Source organism: Eschrichtius robustus, chromosome 6 (assembly GCF_028021215.1).
Source record: "Eschrichtius robustus isolate mEscRob2 chromosome 6, mEscRob2.pri, whole genome shotgun sequence".
Classification (NCBI taxonomy): Eukaryota; Metazoa; Chordata; class Mammalia; order Artiodactyla; family Eschrichtiidae; genus Eschrichtius; species Eschrichtius robustus.
Window position 1 is genome coordinate 21826180 of NC_090829.1, and position 26629 is coordinate 21852808.

At 45.2% G+C, this 26629-nt stretch overlaps 1 protein-coding gene across 1 annotated transcript in view; it reads left to right on the plus strand.

Moving 5' to 3' along the window:
- CLSTN2 (calsyntenin 2) overlaps positions 1–26629 on the plus strand; it is a 643926-nt gene that overhangs the window by 202652 nt on the left and 414645 nt on the right. The gene's annotated exons all lie outside the window — the stretch shown is intronic.

The window sequence follows — 26629 nt, forward strand, 5'->3', positions numbered from 1 at the left end:
AACAAACGATCCCCACCACCGCCCCCGCCCCTGGCTTGAGGCGGGACTCGTTACGGAACCTGAAAATAAAGCTGGGAAGGGAGGGTCTCCAAAAAGCTGTGACTTTCCTTTCAGTGGAGGAACTAGGCCACATTGTCGGAAGCTAAGGGGAGATTGCTGGGGCAGTAAATACCCCAACCTCTCTCCTCCCTTCCTCAATCCCTGCAGCAGCCCCCGTTTCTGAGCCCAACCACAAGTGGGCGGTCACGGGAGCTCACTGATATGGTCCATTGTCTCCCGGGGCACACAGCTGGTCAGAGAAGAGAAGGTCCATCTGGAGGGGAAGTGGAAGACGTCCAGCCCAGGGACCTTGTCGGGAAAAGGGGATGGGCTGAGTGGATCATGTGAGATTAACACATGAGAGAATCAGAGATGCAGACACAATGCATAATTAAATTCTCAGCAGGAAGAGTAGGTAGTGTTTCCACAGGTAGGGTTAGAACATGAAGTCATCACATTTTAGGAAATGTGAATCTTATATCTAAAAACTTGTGATCCTAGAAACTGAGTGGCCATGTCAGTTTCCCCTGACAGCAGCGAAGAGTTGATCCCAATTTCAGTGTTTAGTAAGTGTTTGTCAAATTGAATTGATTCCTATCACTTAAAAAAAACTTTTCTTTTGAACTAATTACAGATTTTTAAGAAGTAAAACTAGCACAGAGAGATCCCCCAGCCTCCCCTGTGGTGACAGTATGTTATCAAAACCAGATCCCTACCACTGTGTAAGATATAAGGGTCACATTTGGTGAGAGTGTTTATTCAGATGCACCCATTTTGCAGACCAAAGGCTGGTAAACACCTCTCCTGGCCACTCCCTTGGCAGCCCTGTGAGGCTCTTGGAAGAATTTGTGATGCCAGCATATAGCTTCCAACCCCTTAACAAGCTGTGTGTCCTTGCTCAAATGTCTTAACGTCTTTGAACTCTGGTTTCCTCATTTGAAAAATTGGGAAAATAACATCTTCCTCATGAAGTTGTCATGAGAATAAAGATAGTCAAAGCATGAAGAATGTCTGATATAGCCCATAGCTACTGTTGTCTGCATCTCTGCAGAATAACTACTAGCAAGGGCTCCTGGAGTCAGTGGACCTGAGTTCCAACCCAGGTTTTTTTCCCTAATTAGCTCTGACTTGGGATGGTTAGTTAATCCTTCTTCATCTTAGTTTTCCCATTCTTTAAAAGAGGATTATACCTACCTCATAGGGAAGTGGTGAAGATTCAAGGAGATGAGGCACGTGTAGTGTCTGGTACACAGTAAATGCTCAATAATCTATGCTCTCATTATTGGATGGTAGGGAAGGACCACACCTTCCTTCTCTGTCTGCAGCATCTGGCAAGCACTGGCTCAGACAAGGTGCTCAGTCAATTGTTGACAAGCAGAAGGGTATATGAATGGCTGGGTCTTGAGCGGGTTGGCATTCTGGAACCCCTAATTGGGCACCACATCAGCTGAGCCTGGCGTGTTGAAGCTCGGCACCGTTCTGAGCGCTTCGTCTTGCAGCCCTATTCATCACTTCTGACTTGTGCACGCCGGCACAGCAAGTGACGCATCGCTCAGCCCCTTATCACGCCTAGGAAGCCCGCCCGCATGTAAATGCAACCCGCACGCCATTCATCAAGGGGACGCCGTGTTCTCCTGGTAAACTCAGCTGCCTAATGTACAGTGAACACAAGTTCCCCAGCATACTGAGCGAGGCGCCTGGTGGGACAGATGCCAGGTTTGGCCTGCTGACATTCAGGAGATAAAAGTCCTGTGTGGCATAATGTGATCGTCTCTAGCACAGGTTTCCAGACGAGGGCCAGGGCGGGGACTTCACAGCCAGAGAGGCACAGTCAGCTCCCATGCACCCCTCAGGATGTACACTTGGGAATGTCACACAAGCCCTGTGAGCCTCCGTTGCCATCTTCGCCTCTCGGGAGTGGCAATAACAGACTCCAGAGTGCTGGGGAGAAAAGCACAGCTTTCCGTGGGCCTCTGCACTTGCACTCTATACAGCCACTGTGGGGCTCGCCGTGTAAAGAACACCCCCACTGCATTTTTTAGGGAGACATTGAGGGAAGCTCCACTGATGCTCTGAGGAAGTATTAGATGCATGTGCCACGAAACCCTCACTGAAGTCCTTCCGAGAATCGGAGATCAAGTCCTTAGGGAAGGTTGCCCGGGGGTATAATGAAGGGACGCCATGTTTTTCCTCATTCATTCCTTCAACAAACATTCACAATTACAAACTATATGCCACATGGCTGGGCGGGGTGGTGGGGTCACAAAAAAAATAGCCCCTGCTCTTAGGGGCTCACTTTCTAACAGTAAAGAAACAAACATGAAACAAGTGTGGGGTTAAGTGCTGTGACAGAGGGAAGCGCAGGGGCTGGGAGGAGGGGTCCTGAACCAGCCTGCAGGAGGTGGAGCTGGCGATGCTTTTCTAGATGCTGATTTTATATTTTGTATCTTTTTTTTTTTTACATCTTTATTGGAGTATAATTACTTTATAATGGTGTGTTAGTTTCTGCTTTATAACAAAGTGAATCAGTTATACATATATATACGTTCCCATATCTCTTCCCTCTTGCCTCTCCCTCCCTCCCACCCTCCCTATCCCACCCCTCAAGGTGGTCACAAAGCACTGAGATGATCTCCCTGTGCTATGTGGTTGCTTCCCACTAGCTATCTATTTTACATTTGGTAGTGTATTTTTTGTATCTTTGATTTCAAGAAGTTTTGGCATTTGCAACTTTTTAGCCCGATTCCAAGCAATGTTTGGATCCTGTGTTTAACTGTTTTCAGCACTGCCAGTCCTTTTATACCGTATGCCTGAGCTCTTAATTTTACTTCCCATTGATTTGATTGGACTGAGTTCATTCCCATAGACGTACTTCGATACCGTCTCCCTCAAGAAGCGCACATCGGGGCAGGCTTTCTGAACCTTTATGGACCAAAGGTAATCTTTCCACTTCCTTCATACATGAAGGACAACGTGACTCCTGTTCCTCTGTTGGGTCTCAACAGCTTTGTCCCTCACAACTTGATAGATCTGGGACTGGCAGTTAGTGAACCAAACAAGAAGTCTCAGGAAGCCTGACACTATTTCTTTGGCAGCAAACGTTTTTCATAATTTTTTGCTCAGGTATTTCTTAGACCATATTTTGTCCTTTCAAATGCAAATTTTCTCAGGTTACTAAGAGTGAGTTTCTTGGAGGAATTTTTTCTTTGTAATACAATGATCCTCTTAGGTCATTTTTTGGCTCAGGTAATGTTCTCTTTTTGTACATCTTTATTTGTTGCTTCTATAGTGTATACTATACCGGTGTTTTCTTATGGAATACAAGTTATGTATGTGTTTGATGATTGTAGTCATCTGTATTTATCATTTTCTCCATCTTGACTTTTACCTTTTTGTCCTGTCTTTCTGTATTCTAAGAGAGGTTGTCAAGTTTGTGGTTCACATCCAGAATATCCACAGTCCCTTAGAGGCAACAGGCAGACCTGGCTCCCTCTGGCAATTTTTAGCCCAATGTTAACTACTTCTGGTGTTGTCTTTAATTCTGCTTCTGCCTGAAGATGGTAGAGGTGTGAGATGGGGGGATAGGGGCAAGAGATGGCTGGATGGTGAGAGGTTTTGTGTCCTGTTGATGATGGGGAGTCATTCAAGGCTATTGTGCAGGGTGTGGCCCAGGCGGTTTTGTGTTTTGGGAAGCTCACTCTGACATTTGTGTAGAGGAGGATAGACTGGAAGGAAAAAGACAGAGGTAAGAACATAGCACAGGGAGGGCCCTAAACTGGCCCTACAGTTGACCAGTGTTTTGTCTGAACCGGCTGGCAGATGGAAATTAATGTAGACACAGGCAGCAAAGTTTAAAACATTGAAGACTAAATAGATCATTGTGGCTATAGTTGTGTGTGATTTAAAAGCAGGTGATACAACACCCCCAAAGTGATAAGCTTCTTTCAGAGATGAATTAAGATTCAGTCTGGCAATTACATTAAGGTTTCTGATACATAGCTCACATGGAGAGCTGCAATTATGATGCATATCGCTATTCTGCATGGCGGGCTTAAATAACACATCATGTTGGTTGAAGTTTAACAGGAGGAAAGAATGTAAAAGATGCCTCACTTTAAGGGGAAATGCCTTCCTCTGATTTCTATGATTTTTACCGGTAGCACTTAAAGAATTATTTTTCCTGTGTTTGAAGGTGAATAATAAATAGACCCATATGTCCCTTCCTTCTTAGTTTTTCAAGCTAATACAGGTAACCTCAGTTAGAATGCATAAATCTAAAAATACTATGTAAACCAACTTCATCTCCCCATGCAGGAAAAGAAGAGAAAATAATTCCCCTGTGCTGTGAAATGTAGAGGAGAGGAGGCATGGGGTAGGAAAAATGCCTGGACCCTGGGCTTTGGTAGACCCAATTTCCAGTCCCAGCTCTATCACTCTCTAGCTGTGAGAAGTTGTTTAGTGTGTCTGAAACTCAGTTTTCTGGCCGGGTGTTGAGCACAATAGGGTGTCTTGAGGATTGAACGAGATGACATGTGAAAGTATAGCGCAAAACAGGTGCTCCAGTGAAGTGAGCTCTTTTAAAATATTTTTGTATTTCTTAAAGTTGAAATACATGATTAATAGCAAAGGACATCTCAAACAGTTCTTACAAGAGCAGCTCAACTCAATAGCTAGAAAATGATTAGTCCCTTGTAATTGCATCTGTGTCCCTGTGGGGATAGCAAAACCCCTTAGGCCTTCCCAGGGAAGTCACATTTCAAAGATACTGTATTGAAAGGAATGTTCAGTGTCTTTGGAAAATGATAGATTTTTGTCATCATTTTAAAGGATGTTAAAACGGAGACGGGGCACATTCTTAAGATGTTTGCTTAGTGGAGCAGCATGTATCTGTTGACCTGGAAATCACACAGAGGTCTGATTCTTCAGTGGAATCATAGACAAGGTCTTGATCCATGCCTAAGCCACTGTGTTTATAGCCAAGGTATTTCCAAGAGTGACCTGGGGGCAACTGACACTTGGTACATCAATAACTAGGGGCTGGGTAGAAGCATGGCCAAGATTACATTTGGAAAGGCCCAGATCACTCCCACAGCATCTGAAGGTTGACTCCTGGAGAGGGGCAAAGGTGGGGGCAGCCAAGAGCCCGCCTTCATTGCCAGGTTCGAGAACATGAACAGATGTTACTGGGAGGCCAACCATATTACACACTACTGGAAAAACTTGGGAGGTAGGAATCCAGGTACGCCATGCAGGGCATTCAGTGCTGCATAGAAAACCTGGGGTATTCTCCCTGGAAATGCGGGAATAGTATCCTTCCCTACTAGAATAGCCACAGCCCACCATGGAGGCAATAGGACACTTCTGGCTGCAATTTGGACCTCAGGAGGTCAGAGCTTTGATGGGATATCCCCCTACCCATGTCCCTTGGGTAACTGATTGCAGTTAGGGTAGAAAGAGCAACTGACTTGAAATTAAAGCTCTCACCTGGCTCGGAACCACACCTCATCATTTACCTGTGATATAGCTTTACTGACTTTGAATCTCAGTTTCCTCAGTTTAGCGCAGAAGATGCCTTTATTTTTCCCTTTTGCTTGTATGCATGTCCTCTGAGCTGGGTGTTCGTCTTCTGGATGTAGAAGAAGTCATTCCACTAGAGTGGCACAGCTCTCACAGCCTGAGTCTGTCTGTCTCCTGTTTGGATGGCTCTCTGCTCTCTGGCCAACATCAGACAGGAAGGCTCTTCTCCATGAGTCAGGACAGTCCCAGCCCCACCCCCAGACAACTGACTCCTTGGGAAAAGCAACCGTGCACGGGGCTCGTAAGACCATCCAAAAAGTCGGGACTCAAGACATTCCCCTTAAAATAATGTTTTCATAGAAATGTGGACTCTGCTAAAACTGAGAAAGCTTAGGTATTTCATCAGGTCTCTTTGGGCAGAGGGAGTTATCACTTGAGCATCAATTTAGGAGAAGATAGTTTGACACTTGCTGAACATCGTCTTTACGGATTTCTCCCAATGCAGCACACAGACCACCAGACAACACACTGTGTGATGCAGATTATCACTGCTGAGCTGGGCTGGGGCAAGGAAGGGAGGGGGAGGGAACAGCTGTCACTTAGTGCCCAAGATGCATGCTCTGTCATTCCACTAATCCATCAGGGAACATCATATTCGTCAAAAGCTCCAAAATATATAAATACATTCAGCAAACCCCTAGATGATGGCTTGTGAAGAGTTTCCCAACTGGGTTGCAAAGAATAGGTTGGAAGGTGCATGTAAGAACATTTTAGAATGGAGAACACGTGGAATTTCTTGCCCCAGGGTGTGATCACTTTGCAAACAAGAATGGGTTCAAGAAAGGTTTAGACAGCATTTCCAAGAGGGTATTCCTCATAATAACAACAGTCCGAGGTGATGCTTTTAAAAAGATATATTGGGGATATACCGGGTATCATGGGCATCCTTTGGAGTTATACAATTCCTATTTACATATAAAAGACTCTGAGATCTGTAGTAAAGATACCTGTTTAATTTTGTTTCATTCCGAGTTTCCCAAACTTATTGATTCTGAAAACTTTTTGATGTCCCTAATCACACTCCCTCCCTCTTTGGGGGCACACACTTGGGAAGCCCTGGAGAGTTTCCATCACAGTTTTCCTCCGTGTCATCCTTGTGGCCATCCTCGGAGGTGGAATCTGGAGCTGAATGGAGAATGAGGTTGATCTGATGTGTTCTTTCTGATGTGTTTCTAGTCTCACATTCTCTAAACATAGATGAGTTTGGGTAGGAGAAATTCACGAGCACCTAAACTTCTAGGAACATCAAAGAAAATCATCTGAAGGGGGAAGATGAAAGCAGATATTACAGGGCCATATGGGCAGCCCGTGGCACTGTCTTATCCTACCCTGAGAGCAGAACCATAGCGGAGCACCCATGATCACATGTGGAGCATTAATAAGATTTGGCTCTTTGACAAATGGACGTGTTAATCTGGTAGAGCATATGTCGCTTTTTTTTTTTTTAATAGCTGAAGTCAGTTTATAAAAGAAATGTGTTGTGTGAGTCTCTTCCTGTCCGGAGCCCCTCCATTTTAGGAATCTGGCTTAAACCCTAATCTCTAAAATCATATAACCCCAAACCAAGTCATATTTCTGCTCTTTGCCTTGAGAACCCTGTGAATGCAGGCGTACGCGTGGGAGATTTACATCTCTATCTTAGAACATTAATATGGGTAAGTCATTGCTTATCTTGGTCTTAAGAAGATTCAAAGGTTTTAGATCCAGGAAGACAGAGTAAGGGTCGCTGTCATTCTTAATGAGCAGTTTCTTCAGAGCTTATCAAATAGAGTGAGGCTGATTATGCCTATCAGCCAAGCTTCCCTGAAATGATTTGGGTGGATGATAGTGCTCTAGTAATTAAAAATATATATCACTCTTCGTCATCAAGCCCCAATAGGATCTTGGATTCCTACCGAAAATAGACAGATCTCCCCCTTGAGTCTTGCTGTGTTTGTAGCTGGCACTAAAGGGACATTGTGGGAAGAGGACAGACTTTGGAATTAGGCAGAATTAGTGCCACAACTTAATAGCTGTGTCTTAACGAAAGTTACTTAGCCTTTCTGAACTTCAAGATCCACAACTGTAAAATGGAACAATGGTGCTTGTCTCAAGGGAACTATATGGACTAAGTAAGATGACAGTTAGTACCTTGCTTTGTCAGTGAGAGGCATGAGACTCAATATATAATTGTTATTTTTGTTGCTATTGTTATTATTATTTGGTCCAAAGGCAAAAAACACAGGTTTTGGGGGTGAAAGGGACATGAGCTAGAATTGTGACTCTATTGCTTAACCAGCTGTGTGACTTTGGGAAAGTCACTTTGCCTCTCTGAGCTTTAGTTTGTGCATCTGTAAAACATGGTGACTCTTAACTGCCCTGCAGGCTTGTTGGGAGAATTGGATGGGAAAACTTAGGGAAACCCATGAGCACAGTCCTGGCAAGGAGCAGGGGGTTGACGAATGACTGCTCTTCTTACTCTGCACCTGGAGGAGGAGGAGTTGTGGATGGATAGAGCCAGGGTACCTGGGTTTAATGTCACATATGGACTGTGGAGACTGAGTAGCAGAATACATGTCAGGTCACTGTAGAGATAGCTGAAGTCAGTTAAATGATATGGCTATAAAAATGTAGGACTGTTTGATACTCTATCATAATCATAGCCTGCTACCTCTAGATTATATTGGAGGTTGAAGATGCATTTATTCAACAAATGCTTATTGAGAACCAGCAATGTGCAGGGATTTGGGCTAGGTACTGGGGGTGCATTGATTTATTCTGAAGAAGGAATCATTGATGAGGGCTAGCTCTCTAATCAGGGGCAAGGGGAGATTCATCTTCCTCCGGTCCTAGCCTCAATAGGGCTCAGGAACCCAGTGATATGAAATCACTTAGGCAAGAGCTGGGGTCCTTTGCAGATATCAAATTACTTACATCCCAAACATAGTATACTTGTTCTTTTTTCTGTTTCATTGTACATGCTGTTTCTCTGCTTGCCTAGAGAGTGACCACCATCCCCAGCCTCCCAACCTGCATTGCTCTTATACATCCTCCTGGACAAAGCTCAGGGGTCACCTCATCCATGAAGCCTTCTTGGACCACAGTCTAGGTCAGGTGTCCCTCCTCTGGAACCTGAATTCCCTCCCTGTGTTCCCTTCTGACTTCTTTAGCACCCACCTCTCAGTGTCCTCTGGCTGGGAACCTCTTCCTCCTAGACCATAAGCTCTTGATGGCAAAGACTGTACCTAACCCAGGGATTGTAATGTGTTAGTGGCAATACTGATATGATTTGAATGTGTGTGGCATAGCATACTTGCAAATCACAAAGAGATGTAATAATGGTAGCTGTTATTGCAACTACGGCAATATTCACATAAAGCTTTGTAGTTTACAAAACACTGCCTCAGTCTTTCTTCACTGAGTTCTCACCCAGCACCATGAGACAGACAACTTCAGAGCATAATCTGCTTTCCTGTCCCCTGCCCTGCAAATGAGGAATCAAGGAAGGACTGACTGTGTGGGCTGTGCCATGTCAGGCCTAGAATTGCACTCCAGGTCTGTGTGGTTCCACAGCCTTTTGTTGTCTCTATTGCCACTTTATTTGTTTGTTAATTTTCTTGCTTAACAGAAGTTCTTAGGAAAGGACACACACACAGGACATATGCACGTGGAAACGCAAAATCCAGTGACCAGTGCAGCGAATGATGGACTCTCCAATAAAGAGTCTCCTAGCCGGCAGCAGCTCTCCTTCCTCTAAATTACTCACCTGTGTCTAATTTCCTGAGACCTGACATCTCTCCACAGGGACCAGAGTCTAACATAATAATACAATAGGGTATGGGTTGTGAATATTGCAAACACCCAAAATGGCAGATAGCAGATTTCTTCCAAGACTCTGTGCTTGAAGGGAGGACAGAGTGCTATGTGACAAGGGACAGGGACAGATAGAAAAGGAAACCAGCTTTGCTGTCCCCACAGCGCTGCCTGGCAGGGTCCTTTGCTGTTAGACCACCTGTCTGGCCCTTGTCCAGCAAATGGGGACCCCATGCAGCCACTGGGCCAGTGCTTAGGGAGGAGCATCCATCCTGGGTCAGACTCACCTGAGGTAGGTGCACTGTCCAGGTGCCCTGAGGCAGCACGGCTGGGGTGTGCTGAGATCAAGGGTGAGTGAACAGGAAGACATGGGAACCTCTGTCTGAACCTCAACGCTGAATGACAAATTCACCTTGTGGGGCATTGGAAGATATGTCAACACCTTCTCCTGGATCCTGGTGGGCCCTGGAAGCACATGAACACTTGCTCTGAATGGCTTTCTCCTTGAACCATTCAATCCCTGGACTACCCTCTCTTCTCACCCAGGTCAGTACAGCCATCCGAGGTCCTCTCTGCTCCTGGTTCATCCAGGACTTGTAGAAAAGGTAGAGGAATGTGCAAAACTAGAAAAATAGATGCGCCTCTTTCTGGTTCTGAGTTGCTTTGTTGTGATGGCTCCAAATCAAAGTCCATTTTGAGAGGCTGTGTTGGCATTTCTCATGTCTTCTCTCCCAGACATGGAAAGAGCACTAAGAACAAAAAAGATCCAGGTCCTACCCCAGCTCCATCATTTACTATCAGTGTGATATCGGGCAAGTTAATTACTTTTCTGCACTTGGGTTTTCTCTTTATACAATATGAATCATCATGTCTTGTCTGGCAGCATGGTTGCTAAGGATTAAGGATGAGTCAAGTGCTTACCACATGGTAGGTGCTCAGTGTGTGGGCACTTTCTAAGTAGAAGCTATAGAGAGCATGTCACGGTAGAGCAGACTCTTGGGAGGTAGAGGACCACGGCCAGGGGTCAAGTCTCAGCTCAGTTCTTTCTTTCTTTCTTTCTTCCTTCCTTCCTTCCTTCCTTCCTTTCTTTCTTTCTTTCTTTCTTTCTTTCTTTCTTTCTTTCTTTCTTTCTTTCTTTCTTTCTTTCTTTCTTTCTTCCTTCCTTCCTTCCTTCCTTCCTTCCTTCCGTCCTTCCTTCCTTCCTTTCCTCATTTATTGATTTACATCTTTATTAGAGTATAATTGCTTTACCTTGTTGTGTTAGTTGCTGCTGTATAACAAAGTGAATCAGCTATACATATACATATATCCCCATATCCCCTCCCTCTTGCGTCTCCCTCCCACCCTCCCTATCCCACCCCTCTAGGTAGTCAGAAAACACCAAGATGATCTCCCTGTGTTATGCAGCTGCTTCCACTAGCTGTCTATTTTACATTTGATGGTATATAAATGTCAATGCCACTCTCTCACTTCGTCCCAGCTTCCCCTTCCCCTTCCCCGTTTCCTCAAGTCCATTCTTTACATCTGCGTCTTTATTCCTGTCCTGCCCCAAGGTTTTTCAGAACTATTTTTTTTTTTTTTTTAGATTCCACATATATAGGAATCCTTACATTCCTGGGATAAACCCCACTTGATCATGGTGTATGATCCTTTTAATGTGCTGTTGGATTCTGTTTGCTAATATTTTGTTGAGGATTTTTGCATCTATGTTCATCAGTGATATTGGCCTGTAGTTTTCTTTTTTTGTATCATCTTTGTCTGGTTTTGCTATCAGGGTGATGGTGGCCTCGTAGAATGAGTTTGGGAGTGTTTCTCCCTCTGCTGTGTTCTGGAAGAGTTTGAGAAGGATAGGTGTTAGCTCTTCTCTAAATGTTTGAGAGAATTCGCCTGTGAATCCATCTGGTCCTGGGCTTTTGTTTGTTGGAAGATTTTTAATCACAGTTTCAATTTCAGTGCTTGTGATTGGTCTGTTTCTATTTTCTATTTCTTCCTGGTTCAGTCTTGGAAGGTTGTGCTTTTCTAAGAATTTGTCCATTTCTTCGAGGTTGTCCATTTTATAGGCATATAGTTGCTTGTAGTAATCTCTCATGATCCTTTGTATTTCTGCAGTGTCAGTTGTTACTTCTCCTTTTTCATTTCTAATTCTGTTGATTTGAATCTTCTCCCTTTTTTTCTTGATGAGTCTGGCTAATAGTTTATCAAGTTTTTTTTATCTTCTCAAAGAACCAGCTTTTAGTTTTATTGATCTTTGCTATCGTTTCCTTCATTTCTTTTTCATTTATTTCTGCTCTGATATTTATGATTTCATTCCTTCTGCTAACTTTGGGGATTTTTTGTTCTTCTTTCTCTAATTGCCTTAGGTGTAAGATTAGGTTGTTTTTTTTTGAGATTTTTCTTGTTTCTTGAGGTGGGATTGTATTGCTATAAGCTTCCCTCTTAGAACTGCTTTTGCTGCATCCCATAGGTTTTGGGCCGTCATGATTTCATTGTCATTTGTTTCTAGGTGTTTTTTGATTTCTTCTTTGATATTTTCAGTGATCTCTTTATTTAGTAGCATATTGTTTAGCTTCCATGTGTTTGTATTTTTTACAGATTTTTTTTCCTGTAATTGATATCTAGTCTCACAGCATTGTGGTTGGAAAAGATAACTTGATACGATTTCAATTTTCTTAAATTTACTGAGGCTTGATTTGTGACCAAGATATAAGCTATCCTGCAGAATGTTCCATGAGCACTTGAGAAGTGTATTCTGTTGTTTTTGGATGGAATGTCCTAGAAATATCAATTAAGTCCACCTTGTTTAATGTATCATTTAAAGCTTGTGTTTATTTTTTTTCAGTTTGGTTGATCTGTCCATTGGTGAAAGTGGGGTGTTAAAGTCCCCTTCTATTATTGTGTTACTGTCGATTTCCCCTTTTGTGGCTGTTAGCATTTGCTTTATGTATTGAGGTAGTTCTATGTTGGGTGCATAAATATTTACAATTGTTATATCTTCTTCTTGGATCGATCCTTTGATCATTATGTAGTGTCCTTCTTTGTCTCTTGTAATAGTCTCTATTTTAAAGTCTCTTTTGTCTGATATGAGAATTGCTACTCCAGCTTTCTTTTGGTTTCCATTTGCATGGAATATCTTTTTCCATCCCCTCACTTTCAGTCTATATGTGTCTCTAGGTCTGAAGTGGGTCTCTTGTAGACAGCATATATATGGGTCTTGTTTTTGTAACCATTCCGCCAGCCTGTGTCTTTTGGTGGGAGCATTTAATCCATTTACATTCAAGGTAATTATCGATATGTATGTTCCTATTCCCATTTTCTTAAATGTTTTGGGTTTGTTATTGTAGGTGTTTTCCTTCTCTTGTGTTTCCTGCCTAGAGAAGTTCCTTTAGCATTTGTTGTAAAGCTGGTTTGGTGGTGCTGAATTCTCTTAGCTTTTGTTTGTCTGTAAAGCTTTTAATTTCTCCATCACATCTGAATGAGATCTTTGCTTGGTAGAGTAATCTTGGTTGTAGGTTTTTCCCTTTCATCACTTTAAATATGTCCTGCCACTCCCTTCTGGCTTGCAGAGTTCCTGCTGAAAGATCAGCTGTTAACCTTATGGGGATTCCCTTGTACGTTAATTATTGTTTTTCCCTTGCTGCTTTTAATATTTTTTCTTTGTATTTAATTTTTGATAGTTTGATTAATATGTGTCTTGGCATGTTTCTCCTAGGATTTATCCTGTTTGGGACTCTCTGCACTTCCTGGACTTGATTGACTATTTCCTTTCCCATATTAGGGAAGTTTTCAACTATAATCTCTTCAAATATTTTCTGTCCCTTTCTTTTACTCTTCTTCTTCTGGGACGCCTATAATTCTAATGTTGGTGCGTTTAATGTTGCCCCAGAGGTCTCTGAGGCTGTCCTCAATCCTTTTCATTCTTTTTTCTTTATTCTGCTCTGTGGTAGTTATTTCCACTGTTTTATCTTCCAGGTCACTTATCCATTCTTCTGCCTCAGTTATTCTGCTACTGATTACTTCTAGAGAATTTTTAATTTCATTTACTGTGTTGTTCATCATTGTTTGTTTGCTCTTTAGTTCTTCTAGGTCCTTGTTAAATGTTTCTTGTATTTTCTCCATTCTATTTCTAAGATTTTGGATCATCTTTACTATCATTACTCTGAATTCTCTTTCAGGTAGACTGCCTATTTCCTCTTCATTTGTTTGGTCTGGTAGATTTTTACCTTTCTCCTTCATCTGCTGTGTGTTTCTCTGTCTTCTCATTTTGCTTAACTTACTGTGTTTGGGGTCTCCTTTTCACAGGCTGCAGGTTCGTAGTTCCCATTGTTTTTGGTTTCTGCCCCCAGTGGGTAAGGTTGGTTCAGTGGGTTGTGTAGGCTTCCTGGTGGAGGGAACTGGTGCCTGTGTTCTGGTGGCTGAGGCTGGATCTTGTCTTTCTGGTGGACAGGACCGTGTCCGGTGTTGTGTTTTGGGGTGTCTGTGAACTTAGTATGATTTTAGGCAGCCTCTCTGCTAATGGGTGGGGTTGTGTTCCTGTCTTGCTAGTTGTTTGGCATGGGGTGTCCAGCACTGGAGCTTGCTCGTCATTGAGTGGAGTTGGGTCTTAGCCTTGAGACGGAGATCTCTCAGAGAGCTCTCGCCAATTGATATTATGTAGGGTCAGGTGGTCTCTGGTGGTCCAGTGTCCTGAACTCGGCTATCCCACCTCAGAGGCTCAGGCCTGACACCCGGCTGGAGCACCAAGACTCAGTCAGCCACACAGCCAGTTACATGGGGAGTTTTTTGCCTTTTAGGAAGTCTGAAGTCTTCTGCCAGCATTCAGTAGGTGTTCTGTAGGGGTTATTCCACATGTAGATGTGTTTTTGATGTATTTGTGGGAAGGAAGGTGATCTCCACGTCTTACTCCTCTGACATCTTGAAGGTCCTCTCTCAAATCAGTTCTGACCACCCAGCAACCCAGGCAAAGTACTGAACACATCTCAGAATCTCACAGGAGCAATGTTGTTTTTCTATTCATAAAACTGAAATAATAACATTTGCTCTTCCTTTCTCCAGAGGTTTTTGTGAAGTCCATGTGACTTCTTCCAACTCATGAGCTGGCTTTCTACCTCTGCAGTGAGAATGGCTGAGTCTGTGAGCTGAGGGTGGGGACCAAGAGGTGGAGGGGTGGGGATGAAGAGAAGAAGGGGCTGGCCTCTGCTTCCTGCCTGCCTGCAGGTTACCAGCATTGCAGGCTGACCCACCTGGTTCAGTGGTTTGTATCCCTGTACTGTACAATGCAATCACCTTGGGTGCTTTAAAAACTACTCATGCCTGGGTCTCACCCCCTCCCAGAGATGCTGATGTGAGTGGTCTGGGCTGTAGCCTGGGCATCTGGATCTTTCAAAACTCCCTACATGATCCTTTTTAAAATTAATTAATTAATTAATTAATTTTTGGCTGTGTTGGGTCTTCATTGCTGCATGCAGGCTTTCTCTAATCGCGGTGAGCAGGGGCTACTTTTTGTTGCAGTGCACAGGCTTCTCATTGCAGTGGTTTCTCTTTGTTGTGGAGTACGGGCTCTAGGTGCACGGGCTTCACTAGTTGTGGCATGAGGGCTCAGTAGTTGTGGCTCGCAGGCTCTAGAGCACAGGCTCAGTGGTTGTGGTGCATGGGCCTAGTTGCTCCGTGGCATGTGGGATCTTCCCGAACCAGGGCTCAAACCCGTGTTCCCTGCACTGGCAGGCGGATTCTTAACCACTGCACCACCACGGAAGTCCCTCCCCATGCGATTCTAATGTACAGCAAGGGATGAAAACGTCTACTTTCCAGGGAAGCAGATCTAAAGAAATATAAGTGGCAGGCCATATTTAACTGGCTCTGACTCCATCTGCATGTATTGAGTGCCTGCTTTTAAGGCGAGTTCATTATTCTGTGTAATAGCAACCACTCAAATTCTTATTGGATTAGATTGAGTTGAATGTACTCTTGACTCATGTTTAAGTGTAGGTACAGGAACCACACTCTCGTCCTGTACCCAATGACTTGTCCCAGATGATCACCGTTATGTCATGACTGGTCTGTCCACTGGCCACTTCCTTCCTTTGGCTCTGTATCTGAAAGTCATTACAGATGAAGATCATTCCTTCATCTCTGGCTGTGGACAGACTATTTACTGAGTACATACAAAAGTTCTTAAACCTTTAGGTGTATCAAAATCACCCGTGGGGCTTGTTAAAACACATGCTAGGCATGATTCCTGTGTTTTTGATTCAGTGAATTTGAAGTAGGGTCGAGAATCTGCGTTTCTAACAAGTTCCCAGGAGATGCTGTTGCTGCTGGTCCAGGGACCACACTTTGAGGACCCCTGGTCTAGGCAGCCTAGGTTCTTTTATTATTTATCTCTAATCTCCCAAAACTACATGAGTAGGCATGGCCACCTCCATTTCAGAGAGCTTAGAGAGTTAAGCAACTTGTTAAGAGGAACATCCTTTTAAGTGGCAGGGCCAGGATTGGAACTCAGGGCTGCCTAACTCCCAAATCTGCCTCTCTCCGCTTACCACTGTGCCTCCTGATAGGCAGTCACTGGCTTCCTGCAGTGACCTTAACCATGTCTCAGGCGCCATGGAAGTGACAGGAGACCCCTCCCTAACTCACTTCAAACCTTTCTGTGGTCTCCATCAAAGAAGAAAACTCAGAGATACCACTCAGGTATGCAGCAAAGCAGTAGCAATAGGAGACGGCCAGTGACCCAGGGTCCAATGGCTCCTTTCCACAGAACATCTCCAGGGTTGGGGAGGGCTTTGTGCTGCAGGGGTCCAGAAAGACTCTTGGAGGAGGAGGTAAAGTGGGTCCTGAAGGACATGGGGTTCTAGGTTCTGGCCCTGCTTCAACTGCGGCTTTTATGACAGGGTGAACCTCAGAGGATGTGAGGTCTCTGCTCCAGTTTTAATGCCCGGTCCTTGGACTATGTCCCCAATCCCGCCTCATGCCTTCTGGGTGGAGTCCCGGTGCTGGCGTCCCTCCTGGTCCTATTCAGTCTTTCTCTGCCTTGTGCTTTGACCAGGTGGGCCCTGTTTGCCATCAGCAGAACTGGACTGTGCCAGGGGCCATACTGGAGCTCCCCTGGGGAAGGCACAGCAGGAGTGACAGGGACAAGCTCACCATAAGGGCTGCTTTAGAGGAAGCATGGCTGATGTTGGGTCTTCGAGAAGTCACTATGGTTGAGTTTCTGGGAAGCTGCCTGTCTTAGGAGAATAATGGCAGTAATAACATGTGGGAGAACTGCTGGCCTGTCCAGCACAGGAAACAGCTGCTAACAGAATCCCCCAGGACCTCCTGAAGGTGGTCTTCAGGCTAGAGCACATGCACGATCACCGAAGTGGGGTCAGTCAGCTCCTGGCAGCTTCTGCTGCCTGGAAACCCAGCCGTTAGCCCTGCTCAGACTTGACAGGTGCCCCTCACGTAGCATATACTCTTCGCACAGCTGATGGGGCTTCACCCACACCCCCTGAGGATGAGGAGCAGCCTCTATGCTCCATCCAGCTCTACTGTCACAGAGGACCTCCTCTTGACTCCCTGGTGTGAGTTCTGTGGCCCTAAGAGCCATGCTTATCCCAAGAAGGGGGTCTTTTCCTGTAGTTTCCAACCTTGCCTCCCTTGATTAAGGCAGAAACCAAAACACAGGAGAGCTGTTCCATGGGGGTAGAACAAGATGGGACTTGGGTTCTAAAGCACATGTGATGGCCCTGACGTTTGGGACACCTCACTTCATTCTTCTTGGACTTGGTTGCCTCATTCGTCTGATTGATAGAGTCATTTGGGATTTGCCTAAGGAGGTGGATAGGTTAAAGAGTACATATCCTTCAGTCAATCTTGGCATCCAGGTGTGTGTTTGCAAAGTCTCAACTTGGCTCCTGTTACTTCCTGTGTGTGTACACTGAGGATGGAGTTCATGGTTTTGTTGAGAATATCATCAGGACCAGTGGAGGTAGTTTCTGGGGACAAGAGACACCTAAGAGCATGAAGCTTGCTCACAAAGGACCCCCAGCCTGAGGTGAGCCTGGAGGACCACAGGACGGTCCAGGCTGCCCAGGCCGGGGAGGACCTCTCAGTGAGAAGTCTCCACCCCAGGGGTGTGAGGGAGCTGGATGTCCTTGGAAAAAGCCGAGGAGTTGTCCAGAGCTAGGCCGCCCAGCCAAACCCACACTGGGTGCTAGAGACGCCCAGGTTCCATTTCCATAAATTACAGGAAGAGTCATGAGTGACCAAGTGATACACCTGAATTTCTGTGATCGTTTTTCTTCTTATTTTCAAACCCCCTTTCATGTGTTGAGACTTATCATCATCCTGTCTTTGTGTCTGGACATTCTTGCTCAAGTAATGACTGGTCTAATGTTCTGGGGCCCTCGTGTGACCTGGAGAGGAGTCCTGAGAGGCAGGAGGTAGCATCCCGATCCTGGTTTAGCCCATTGTGACCTCAGATAATAAGTACCTTATCTCTTTGGGCCTCAGTTTTCCTAGCTGTAAGATGGGAATAACACCTGTCCCATCCACCTCATGGGAAGTCAGAGGTGATGATGCCTTTGAAAGGGCGTTGGGATGTTGCAGACAACTTTAAACTCTACAAGTGTAAAGAGCGGCCAATCAACCTGAACTTGAATGCACCTCCACTTTTTGCTAATATCGTGACCAATGAGCTCCCAGAGCTCCATATTCTCATCTGTCTGATAAAGATAATAGTCCCCTCTCACAACAGGACCATTGGGCTGCTGTGAATTATGATAATGTGTGTACAGCATCTAACAAGTACCTGACATACAGTCTACAAACCCAAAACAGCAGCAGCTGTTATAGTGATTATAATCATTAGACTGATTATAATCTTCACAGATATGAATACAGATAATTTTGCCAGGTAGACCCAATTCTTTCATGGAAATCCCTTCCCTTCCCTTTCACTATAATGGTTCTTAGTACCTCTGTTTAAATCTAGAATCAGCCTTGCTAAGCCTTCCTGGGCCCTGGATAAAGAGCATCTTCTAGAGCTCGATGGCTCACTCTCTCTGCATTTCACCCTGTTCTGTCATTTGGGGAAAGAAGTTTCTGTGTGTTGGCTGTGCCTGTCACCCCACAAGGCAGGACAGGCTTCAGTCAGAAAGCCTAATGATTTGTGTAGGAATTCAGAATGCTCTGATAGCATACTTCCAATGGCTTCTTTGCCTGAGATCTTTGAAGGAAGCTTGCAGAAAGACATGTTAGGATTCCAGCTTTCCTAACCCACGAAGGCGCATGGAGGGTGCTACGCTAATTGGCATGTCTGCCGTGTCCCTCCCAGAGTGCCTTTGTGCTGGCTGTCAGCTTCCGCTTGGTAGATACTAAACACTGTGAAAGCGAATGATATCATGACTGACAACTTAATAGATGTCTTTTTGAGCTGCACGTGCTCCCGCCAGATAAAATTAACAGAAGCCTTCAAGACCGCTCTTTTCAGGCTGAGTCTTGAGAGAGAGTCTTGTTATCAAGAGCCTCCCTACTCACGTGAAAGGCAGGGAACTCAGTCTGATTGGAGATTAGGGGCTTGGATGCTTGTCAACAGGGCTGCTGCCTGACTTGCTGGATAACTGACATTTTCCCAGGTCTTTCTGATAACAGGTAAAAATTATGAGGGGTTGAGACAAATATGTCTCCTGTTAATGTGAGCAGGCCCCCAGATGAGGCTTGATGTTAAAAGTCGTCACCTTAGGAGATGGCACACTTATTCTGATTATATTGGAAGTACTTAAAATGTTTTTTCATTTTTTTTTTAAAGGTTGTTTTCAGAGTCCATACAACCCCAAATCCCAAAGTAGTGCAGCTCAGGTTGGCTAGATTAAGCTCAAAGTGCTACTTGCTCTGGAAGTTGGTGATGCTGGGCTCTTTTCTTTTCTTTTTTTTTAAGCTTTATTGAGATGTAATTGATATACAAAAAAAAATCACACACATTTAATGCGTACATTTGATGAGTTTGGACATATGCACACACTCATGATACCATCACCACAATTAAGATACTAAATACATCTATCACTGCCAAGAATTTCCTTATGTTCTTTTGTGGACTTTTTTTTGTAAGAACATTTAACTCAAGATCTGTCCTCAACATCTCAACATGTTTTAAAGTGCACAATACAGTCTTGTTACCTAGTGGCACTGTGTTGTAGAGCTAATCTCTAGTTCTAGAGATTGCTCATCGTGCATAATAGAAACTTTCTACCCACTGAAAAACAAATCCCCATTCCCCCTCCCTGCAACCCCTGGCAACCACCATTCTATTTTCTCCTTCTATGAGTCTGACTAATTTAGACACTTCATATAAGTGGAATCAGTCAGTATTTGTCCTTCTGTAACTGGCTTATTTTACTTAGCATAATGTCCTCTAGGTTCATTCGTGATGTCATAAATAGCAGGATTTCCTTCCTTTTTAAGGCTGAAAAATAGTGGATAAAGAAGGTGCACTGGGCTCCGCCCCACACTGCCTTGCATCACACTAAACCATTTTTATTCACCCAACAGGCTGCACATTCACCTGCCTCTGGGCCTTTACATGTGACTTTTTTTTTTTTTTGCCTGAAACAACAACTTCCCTTTCTTTGGGGGCTTGATAATTCCTTGTCATCTTTGAAGAGTCATTTCAACTCTTATCTTCCATGAATGAGGTTCTCAACTCCAGTTTTCCCCCAAGAAGACCATTTCCTGCCCTTGCACCTCTGCCGCTCCATGTCCATTTCTTGGCAGTTGTGTCATCTTGGAAGAATTGAGTTATGGCATCGTTCCCCACACTGTGATTTCTTTTAGATCAGAGGGCAGATCTTTATCAAAACTCTGTAACCCAGCCTCCAGTGGAGCATCCATTAGGTGGTGTCAGCTCAGTAGATATTTATTCAAAACTCTAGACAGTTAGCGAGAAGCATGGGTAGGTGGGAAGAGTTCAGGCTCTAACATGAGGCAGCCTTGATTTTGAAACTGCACAACTCAGACTGGAACTTGAACCCATGGGCCAGGAGTTGAACCCAGCCTAAACCCAGATTGGGACTTGAACCCACTGTCTTTTAATTAAGATCACACACCTGGTCTCAGGACTTAAAGAAGCTCAGGTTCTTGCTGCCTCATCGCAGAAAGAATTCAGTGAGAGACAAAGTGATAGGTACGAAGTGGATTTATTTAGAGAGGTTCACATTCCATAGACAAAATGTGGTCTGTCTCAAAAGGCAGGAGCGGCCCTAGGGAATGGGGTCATCTCAGAAAGTGAGAGTGGCCAAGGGAGAAACACACTACACAGGGAGAGTGAGAGGCCCCGAAATATGGGGTGGTTAGTTTATGGGCTGGGTAATTTCATCCGCTAATGAGTAGGAGGATTATTACAACTATTTGGGGGAAGGGGCAGGGATTTCCAGGAATTGGGCCACCGCCCACTTTTGGGCCTTTTATGGTTGGCCTCGGAACTGTCATGGTGCCTGTGGGTGTGTCATTTAGATGCTAATGTATTACAGTGGGCGTATAATGAGGCTCAAGGTCTACTGGAGGTTGAATCGTCTGCCATTGTGGACCTAGTTGGTTCTAGCCCATTTATGTCATATCCTCAAGGCCTACGTCATTCTTTTAGAGGTTGTGCCCTCCCCCCTTCCCTCCTGTTTCAATTTCACCTTCCTTCCTGGCTCATAGGAGTGGGGAAGCCACAGGGAAACCCTCAATGTCTCTGAGCCTAATGTCTCCTGATCCATAGGAGAGAAAATGATTCCTAAAGCTGTGGGGTTTCTAGGAGAAATCAATAGCATGGGCCAGGTGCTCTGCACAGCACATACAGGCTGTGTAAAGCATCTGCTGGAAGGATCATAACTTCTCAAGGCAGTTCTCAGAAAGAAGCTCTCCAAATGGTTCCGGCAAGGCTGAAATCTCTGGAATAAGTACATAGGTTCTCGAGGGACTACTTAGAAGAAATCTCTCTCAATGGTCTGAGCAGATGCTGGTGTGTGGTGAGAAATGCAGCTTTGCTTTCCACTAGCCAAGGCTCATGATCAAACAGCGTCCTGCCCAGGGCTGTGCCAGGTCTCAGCCCAAGAGCCCCGGTGGCAAATTCTAACACATTTCCAGCTTCATCTGAGTGCCCTGTTCAGCCTTCTGCAGTTTAACAAGTTCCAGGGAAGATTCCAGTGCCTCTTCCAAGCATAGGAAAGCTTCTCAGGTTCAAAGAGTATCATTCCTGGAGCTGGCAGAATGATCGTTCCGACACATCCCGCCCATGTGGGACAGATGGCGTTACAGAACGTTTTGTCCGATGAAAACCACTGCCCATGAATGAGATTGCCTGCCATTTGAAAACACGTTTCCACAAGAAGCCTGCTTTGTTTCTGGGAATTAGTTAGAGGGGCTTGGACGTGCAGTGCCAGAATGCTTGGAGCCACAGTGCAGACTCTGGGAAGACCTTTCCCCAGGAACCCCTGAGCCCACCTGTCACTCCCTGGTGAGGTATAATTTCCTGTGATCCCTGCTGGCTCAGAAAGCCTGTTGAAAAGTATATGCCAAGGGGCACAGACTCCATTACAGAAAAGAAAATAAACAAAACTGGAGACAAGTGGAATTCAGTAAGTTCAACTAAGCATATAATACCTTACAATAGCTGGGATGCCCTAAAGTTGCTGAACACACGATAAGGGAGGAAGGATTTAACTGCACTTAAGTGTGCGATACAGGTTGTTTTTATTAGGAAAGGGGTATTACGGAAATAGCAAAAGTTCAGCAGAGCATTGTTAGGATAGTGCTGAAAAGCAGAAGGATGAGATAGCTCAAAGCAAGAGGGTGAGCCGCAGCACAGCACCCAGGAAAGTGAAATGAAAGGGTTTCGTGGAGCAGACAGTATGTGGAGACAAATGGGCAGCACTTCTCCTCCTCAAAGGCTCTTTGAGGTTTTGCTAAATAAAGCAGGTAGGTAATTCAGAGGAAGTTCAACTGGGGGAAATGAAAATTCGACAGGAATTGGTGTTGCACCTACAAAGTGGCAAAAGTAATCTAGTAAACATTTTACTGGCAGCACACAGAAGAAAATATCTTAATCCAAAAGAGTGATAGTGCTGGCGTGGAAGAGTTTTCGCACGCTGGGATGGAACAGTGAGGGAGACACTGCTGGTCAGCTGGGATATTTACGTCAGTCTCGAATCTGAGACTTTACCCACAGGGATATTATCCTCGACAGTCTCATCCATCCCTCCGGCAATAGGCCCACCTGGGAATGCAGCCCCCTTAGCAGAACAAGTCCTCAGGCACCTGTGCATTTATTCATCAACACTTACTTAGTACCTACGCTGTGCCAGACTCTGTTTCCGGTGCTGGATGTACAAAGACAAGGTAAGCACCTGGCACCGTGAAAGGAACTTGCTGATTGTCAATCTTTTGAGCGAATTAATGATTGAATGAGTGAATGGACAGATGTATGGGTGGATGAGTCAGGGCATCATACTCCCCTTCACTAGCGGAGGCCAGGGTGTAAGAGATGGAAACAAGGAAATTCAACTGAACTATTTCCATGTACTCAGATAAGAGTCTGTGCAGGACCCAGTGGGTGCCCTGGGGAGGCGGTTGCACCCCCTGGGAAGTCAGGGAGCATGTCCCACAGGAGGATAGAAGGAGTCCTGAGGCAGAGCCTTCTAAGATGACCCTCCTGTCCCCTGGCCCCCCTTCAGAGGGCCCTTGGTCTCCAGGAATGGTTCAGCTTCTCTGCTGGATCCTTGGCCCTACTGCTTGCATGGGTTGCCCCTTGCCCACTCATTCAGTCTGTTTATGGCCACTCTGGGGTGACTGACACACCGAATCCTGCCCTGGTGTTGGGCCCATGGGATTGACCCACACTTCCCATGGACGTGACAGGGTCCCCTGCAACATGACGAGGGGGTAACTTGCACACTTTATTTTTTTTTATTGGAGTATAATTGCTTTACAATGTTGTGTTAGTTTCTGCTGTACAATCAAGTGAATCAGCTATATGTATGTGTATATCCCCTCCCTCTTGGACCTCCCTCCCAGCCCACCCCCATCCCACCCATCTAGGTCATCACAGAGCACCGAGTTGAGCTTTGATTTATAGCATGTTCCCACTATCTATCTATTTTACACGTGGTAGTGTATATATGTCAATCCTAATTTAAAATCATCCTGTGTTGGGGGCAGTGAATGTAGCTCATTCCAGAATCATCTAGAACTCATAAAAGAGGATCACAGTAGAAACAAACAGATGAGTGAGAAAGGACAGGATTAAAGAGGGGTGGAGGGTCCATCACACGGCTCCCATAGCGGCTCCTTGTGGCCCTCTGAGGGACCCCGGGGCTGCCTGGAACCCTGTGAGGACCAAATAATTTCTGATTCTTCCAGCTGGAGGCTGAGTAGGAGGGTAAAAAGTGAGTATTGTCACAGGCCACCAAGGAACACCCAGAGAACTCTCACTTAGCTGGAGAGGTGGGGTGGACGTCATCTTTTTCCTAAAGCCTTTAATTGCTAACGACTTTGAGTGGGATTTGTTAAAATGATTCTTTGTGTTCAAACTCTTTTTGTTCAAAGTCATTACTCACTGTGGTTCCTCTGGATATTTGAGACAGCTTAGCCTGGCATATTCCCCATCATGGCACTTTATAAATGTTCATGCTGATTAGAACTTTTATTTTTCATAATGACCCTCTAATGTAATGATAACACAAGTAATAGTCCATATCTAATGTCTTCTTGTCCAAAGGCTGAGGGAATTCATTTCGTGTATTTAGTGCCGAACTCCTAAAGGAAAACTGTTTAAGCTGTTGCCTTCACTTATGCATTTTTATGAATCTCTGGATAATAAAAGGGAATGGCTTGTCTGGAAAGTCGGGAGAAAGGGAAGATGTTCAGGTCATTTGTGATGGCCTTTTGGATGATCTAAACACCGTTTCCTTATCACAGAGCTGCTCAGAAACATTCGGTTCTAGGCCAATGACAGGACCAGGAGACTCTGAGTGGGAAGCTGGGGGTTTTGCAATACCTGGGTCTGTTTCAGATGCAGTGACACTAGGCCACTGGACTCTGGGTGGCCCATAAACAGGTCATGGGTGCAGCTGGTTGCTAGTGGGCAGGGGTTTATTGTGAGGGTGTGAAAAGAGTGTCCTCCTCCAAGCCAGAGAGAGGAGAGCCCAGGAACCCACTGAGAAATCCAAAAAGAGTGGGACCCCCCTCAGGGAGCCTAACTGAGAAAAATGGAGACTGCCCATTTTTCACCAGGCTGCCCTGCACATCATGAGTCTTTTCTTTCATCCTGAGCCCTTCACCCCTTAGTGATGTCCTCTCCTGGCATCCCTCTTCTCCATCTGTGTCATTTTGTGTGTATTCCCCAAAACCTGCTCTCAGTAATACCTCGAGGGTGAATAAGTGTAGCTCATGGGTCCCCTCTCCCAGGGGTGCATTCACATTAAGTGTGCAATGAAAAACTTTGGGTGCAGGAAAAGGGACTGCAGACTGGGAGAGAGCTTGGTCTGAGGAAACTTTCGTGTCACTGGAATCATCTTGAGGATAAGGAGGCATGCCTTCCACTTCACCCATGAGAAAGCTTGACAGCTAAAATACCAGGCACCCAGTTAATTTAATGTCAGATAAGCAGCAAATGACCTTTTAGCAGAAGTATGTCCCAAAGATTGCATGGACATACTGATACTAAATTAATCATTTGTTGTCTATCTGAAATTCAAAATTAACTGGGCTTCCTGTATTTTTATTTAAGTTAATCTCATCCATGAGTCCTAGACTTGGTACAATCTCCTGGGGTCCTGAATGTGGCTTAAATGCTACCCAGTCCCAGCAAAGGGGTACAGGTGAGTACACATAGTGGTCCAATCCACTTGTGCCCAGACTGATCCGAAAGTGGTGCTTCTGCCTTCATCCTCCTGGTTATTTCAGTGAAGAGGAGGTCCTTCTGGTCTATTGTAAATCCAAGATGTGCTAGGAGAGGGGGCACACTTTGAGCCCCTACCCACTTGCTTGGGAGGAATGAACATTGTACAGTGACACAAGCATAAGCTGTGAAATCAGAACTGAGTTCAAATCCAACTGTAGAACTTTGGTCGAGTGATACTCTCTCTGTGCCTTTGTTTCTCATCTGTAAAGTGGAGATGACATCCACCTCTCAGGTTGTTGTGATTTTCCAAAGTAAGATATGGAAAGCAGCTGTGTAGTGAACCCCATGATGTGCCCCAGCTGCTGGGAGAACTGGTGGCAGAAACAGCTTCCAGCTGTCACCCCCTTCAGGCCCTGCCTCAGCTGTAAAGAGTCATATTGCCCAAAGTTAAATCCCTTCCAGGGGCCCTCATCCAGTGATTGACGAATGCAAGAGCCTAAAGGCCTGTCCATCTCAGCTCAACCCCGGACAACGCAGAAAGGGCCATTCAAGCTCTAGAACATCGCTGGTGGGTCACTGAGCCTGCATCACTTCTCCCTCTGCAATTCCTGCTTCCATACCTTCTCTTCCACAGCTGTGATCCCAAGGCCACTGCTAACAAAATATCCTGCACAGTAAACTCTGTCTTAGAGTCCGCTTCCCAGGGAACCCTGCCTGCCACAGCCTGGTACCGTTCCCGGCACCTAGGATAGGTGCTCAACCCATGGAAAACACGGATGACAACAACCCAAGAATGGCAACAGCAGAGTCAAACATACAACATGGATCTAGTTGTACATGGCAGCTCCTGCACCTTCTTAGAAAGGGCTTCCTTGCTGGCGGTGGTGTCATTTGACATTAGATTGTGATCAATGCAAGGCCCATGCCTGCCCCTGTGCCTCTCTTGGTGGTCGACATGGGCCTGGAAACACAGCAGGTGCTCAGTAAATGCTTGGGCAACATTTAGCTGCTTGGCCTCAGAAGATCCGATGGAGCAGTAGACTTCTATGGGACAATCATTTACAGGTATAAATAGCTTCAGGAGGGTTTGCTTATTAAGTGTGTGTGGAAGAGATACATGAGTGGTTGCAGTAGGAAAGTGTGGGGTTCGGGGATACCCTTGGTCCATGAAATAAGGTCATGAAGGAAGAGTGATGGATCCCCCAGCGACCCTAGGAATTGGTGGGAGAGAAGCTCTGGGCTACAGGCAGGGCTGGAGAGAGAGCAGGCTATACCCAGGAAATGGGAATTATCTCAAGTTGTCCAGGGGGTTAGGCAATGAGCAGAGGTCAGAGGCACATGGAGATTATAGAATGAGAA